Raw genomic sequence first — 5,550 nt, forward strand, 5'->3', positions numbered from 1 at the left:
GCCTTATCATGGCCTGGGACCGTTTGCGCCTTTTGGCTCACGTATATGATAGTGTCGCTAGCATCCATATGACAGAGAACTCGGGCCGACATGGCTAGTCGTGAACCCAAAGCGGCACCAACCTATGGGGACAGGCATACATGAATCACATCGAGCATGTCGGTCAGCAGCGTGTGAATCCGGGCTGTAGCACTGGGCTAACAGGACTCCGGGAATCCGGGCTGTAGCAGGCTAGGCAGGACTCCGGATGTCACCGCGTGACATTTCCCCGAAGGGACAGACACAGGAACGAAGTGAAACACATGCCGGCCAGTCAAGTGTCCTAAGCAGTAGTGTTGGGCTAGCAGGACTCCGGTGAACCGGGCTGTAGCGGACTACTATGGCTCAGCACTAGACTACAATTCCCCATAAGAGAGGCTGCCAAGAATAAACAACTAGATTGTCGGATCCCACACATAGCAAGCATTTCAATCATACACACAATATGCTCGATATGTGTAAATACAACATGGCACCACAACATAACTCTACGACTCAAGTATTTATTCATTAGGCTCCGAAGAGCCACATAAAACAAACATGGGTCTCATGACCCAACATTCAGAGCATACAAGTCAAGGCACATGCAGAAGCTTAACATGTCTGAGTACAGACTTCTACAAATGAAAAAAGGCTGAGAAGCCTGACTATCTACCAGATCCTGCCGAGGGCACAAGATCATAGCTGAGGTATCAAGCTAAACCTCGAAGTCCACACAGAACTACTAGCGAGACTGAAGTCTCTCTGCAAAAAACATAAATTAAGCAAACGTGAGTACAAATGTACCCACCAAGACTTACATCAGAACTAGCTACATATGCATCGGTATCAACAAAGGGGTGGTGGAGTTTAACTGCAGCAAGCCAACTTTGACTCGGTGGCTATCCTGAACTACGACTGCAAATAACTCTTTGTGGTGGCGCACACGAGTCCACATATTCACCATATCAATACACCACTATGGATCCGCTCCCGTCTTCCTACGAGAACGCCATCCATACCACTCATGCTTATCTTGCGCATTTTAAAGTATTCACTTTCACTTGTCTATGAACTATGCAAGGGGTCCAAGTTTCCATATCTGAGGAATCGGGCTATTCGAATAGATAATGATAACCCTGCAGGGGTGTACTTCTTCACACATGCTCTCGCCACTTATCGCCCAGTACACGTCATGTACCTCGGCAATCTTCAAGCGGAAGCCGGGTGAGGGTGTCGGCCATGACCTGACTAACCACACAAGTCTCTCGTCCAGGTCTATCGCCTATTCGGGTTTCATCCGCAAGGAGATCCGGCCGGGGTGTCGCTCATGGCCCCAAACGATGTGTGCAGGGTTCCCAAGCCCACCATCCGGGTGCCACTTGGTACACCGTGCCACTGTGCTTAGTCTGTCCCAAGCCCACCTGTACCGGGTGCCACTTGGTAGACTACTAACACTACCTACAAACACCAGAAACTAGTTGCAACTCCTGGACAGAGATCGAGTAGATTAATAAGCCGAGAGGGGCCGAGTTACCAAAACCCAATGTGTGGTAGTAACTGTTCATGGATCACAAACACAGAACTCAGTTTCTGAGAACGGCTGCAATGAGACAACCCACCATGTACTCCTACATGGCCTCTCACTGCTACCTTTACCAAATCGTGTTCACACACATAGCTCTCAACGGTAGGACATGTTCACCATGTTCCAATTCATTCCCGATGAATCAGATCTGACTCAACTCTAAGTAGTAGCAGGCATGACAACAAGCATGAATGAGTAGGCACATCAGGGCTCAAACAATTCCTACTCATGCTAGTGGGTTTCATCTATTTACTGTGGCAATGACAGGTCATGCAGAGGAAAGGGGTTCAGCTACCACAGCATGTAACAGTTGAAACATTGTTGTCCTAATGCAGTAAAAGAGAGCAGGAGTGAGAGAGTGGGATTGTATCGAAATGACCAAGGGGTTTTTTGCTTGTCTGGCACTTCTGAAGATATTATAGCTCTTCATCGGTGTCATCGTTCTCGTCGTCAGTACACGTCTACCGAGAGGGGACAAACACCGGCAATTGAGAAAGAACACAATCAATGCAATGCCACAATATGATGCATGATCATGACATGGCAATATGCTGTGATTTGAGCTAATGCATCTAGCTATGATTTAAATGAAGTTGGTTTGGATACATGATTCAAATTCCAACTCCATATATGATTATTTAAATGCCCTTTATTTGTTTTGCCCAAAACAGAGGACAAACATTGTTCAAACATGCATGAAAATGGTACAGATGGATTCCTTGAATTTTTCTGATAATTTTTCATATATAATTTATTTCATTTGGAGTTAAGTTTGATTTACTATGAATTTTTGAAGCTTTGGTTATTTTTTGGAATTTCCTGAATTAGATTTAATCCAGAAATTCCTTTACTGCATCAGCAATGTGTAAGCATGACATCAGCATGTCAAAGGGGCTGGTCCAGGTCAAACCTGACCAGTGGGTCCCACTGGTCAGTGTCACGGTGCTGGTTAGGGTCGCTGACGTGTGGGCCTAGTCAACGGCCAGGTCAGCGGGGTCAACTCAGGCATGTGGGTCTCGCTGGGTTTTAAACTAACCTAAATAGAAACAAAACTGGGATTAAATAGGGCGTGGGGCCCATTGTCAGTGGCACATAGTTTAGTTAGCGGGGTGATTAGCCCCTAATGACGGCGCCACGTCAGCCTCGCCGGAGTTCAGCCGGCGGCGACCAAAGCCGACGACGGAGATGACGCGGGAAGCGCTACTGGAGACGGTTTCGAGCACGGTTTGCGGCTATGGGTTGCTGGCAGTGCGGCACATCCGGTGGTGGCCACGGGAGGGAGTGAGGTGGACGGCAACAGCGGTGGCGTCAAGCCAGGCGGCGGCCGGAGCTCGGACACACGCGGGGATGCGGCTACGGTGCTCGGGCAAGAAAACAGAGGGGCTAGGCGGCACCTACGGGGTAGCAGAAGGACGCCGGAGCGACTGGTCTGAGCGGAGGGGCTAGAGAGCATGGAGCTCGTCGGCCATGGCGGACGACGACGTCGGGTGTTCGCAGGAAGGTGGCTAGCGGGCGCGAGGGGCGACGGGGCAAGGGGGGATTGGTTCAGCGGCTCACCTCGGAGCTGCAGGGATGGTTAGCGGCTCGAGGAAGGGCTGGAACGGTCGGGGCAACGACGGTGATCTCCGGCGGCAGAGGAGGAAGAAGGCGAGGTAGCCGGTGATGCAGGGCGTCCGGCGTCGCATGGCTCTTCTTAGAGGACGGGGGCATCGAGGCGGAGCTTTTGAGCGCATCGGCGAGGCGAGGCAGTGGCTGTGTCCACGGCGGCAGCGAGCGACGGCGACGGTGGCGCTCGGGTGATGTGAGGGAGAGAGCAGAGGAGGGGGGAGAGCTCGAGGGAGAGTGAGAGAGGGTGGAGGGGGCGGCGTGGTACGCGTGGAGGCGACCAGGCAGTCGAGGGGGCACGCAGGCAGGGAGGATCCAGCGCGGCTCGCCTGCGCATCGGGCACGCAGCTGCTTCTCCTCATGGCAGGAGGAAGAAGACAGTGCTGCCCCTAGTGGGTCGGGCTGGTTTTGGCCAGTAGGCCACTACAGTGGTGGGCTGCACGGTAAGGTTTCCTCTTTCTCTCTCTCTCTTTTCCATTTCTGTTTTCTATTTCTGTAATTGTTTTGAATTTGGTTTGCTAACCAAATATTTTTGTAGCTTCTGAGATTTATTGTAGAAGTAATATGGATTATTCCAAAGCTCCACAAAATGTTTCAGAATATTTGGAGCTACCAAATATTTTATAGGAATTAATAGCTCCAATTCAAATACAATATGAGTTAATTCAAAGACCATAAATGCCTTGGAAAAATGTGCATGCCCTCTGGTAAAGGTTTTAACCTTTTTCGATAAATAATGAACATTTTTGAAGGGCATTTTGGGTTCATTGAAAATATTTTTATTTGAACCTAGTTGAATTCATTTGGTGCTAGGGTTTGAACATCCCCAATTCAAATTTCATAAATTTAAACATGATGCATGGATGATCACAGATGCAACTAAATACAAGCAGTTCTAGGGTTGTGACAACTCACCCCCACTAAACAAGAATCTCGTCTCGAGATTCAAGTCGTGAGGTAGGAACACAGAGCGACACAAGCTAACACAATCTTCACGATCTAGATGTCCTTCTCGAGGATGTTGATTCATTGCTTCATATTGACCTTGACGTTTTTGCTTTCAAGATCTTCATCCAACGATGACGACAGTAGGAAACTTTACATGAAACGATTTCCTCGAAGAACGAGCACTCAAGATCAACTCATGGAGTGAGACGTTGAAACATCTATTGAGTTGGGACACAAAACATACATCAAGACGGATGGATAGTAACGGATGGTGAAGTTCGTTTGGTAGGCAACTATTACACGCTTAAGAAGATGGCGGATGGGTTCAAAGTAGCGAGGAGATAATTACCACGATTCCATAACGTGGCACCCTAGAGGAAGTGACTCATAGGATTATTCCCTTAAGTGGCAAAAATAATTACTTTTGATCCATAGATCATTGAAACTCTTCATACCATCCTGAGGCAATTCTTAATGGAACGTTTGAAGGAGTTCGAAAGAATGACATACTCGGGCTAGGGTGGACGATGTGGACTACCTTGTTGAAGACAACGTAATGGATGATTTTGCTTATCATCGGAGATGGATGGGACCCATGGTAAGCCCACTTTTGAAGATGATCCTGAACAACAATTACTGAGGTGCAAGCTGGGAATAAAATGCAAATGCTAGGAATGACCCAACCATCATACCTGCATGAGATTCAGATCTGGTTGGTAACAGGATATCTCAGACAACATGTCTGGAAAAAGAAAGGTAGCAACACAAATCAACGGGATGGCGTTGCGAGATTCTCAAGAATGAACTACGATAGCAAGATCCAAAACATGAGCTGGTTCTGCTACAAACATGTGAACACGCTGTCCCAGACAAGCATGACCACATGGTAGTCTTACAACAAAACACTACCGAGTTCGAGTTGGGAAGCATCAGCGAGGATATTGGGATCGTGTACATGAACTAGTATTCACACATCAACTCCTTTTTCTCGAACAAATTAATCAGTGGCTTGGTGTGCTAGGAACACATATGGAGTGGAGGCGGCCAACCTATCAAACCATAGAGCACTTCGCACGTGCATGACTAACTTGGGATGATTCCAGAGGAGGCAAAAATAAAGTCTCTTGAATTCACGGAGGCAACTTGCATCAAATGCACATGAATTAGAGGAAGTCACTCCTTTCATCCAAACATATGCTTCATGAGCTAGCATGAAGAAATGCTTTCAAAAGTTTCCAACACTAGCTTAATGTTCAACATGAATCATGCAGGAGATAAAGACGTTGTCGATGGGCTCAACAACAATTTATCAAGATTTCCATAAGATGGGGTTACATGATTATGTGAACAATATGATAGCATTGATGAGGCCAAAAGATGTAATGATGTAT

Source organism: Triticum aestivum, chromosome 3A (genome assembly GCF_018294505.1).
Source record: "Triticum aestivum cultivar Chinese Spring chromosome 3A, IWGSC CS RefSeq v2.1, whole genome shotgun sequence".
NCBI classification, from domain to species: Eukaryota; Viridiplantae; Streptophyta; class Magnoliopsida; order Poales; family Poaceae; genus Triticum; species Triticum aestivum.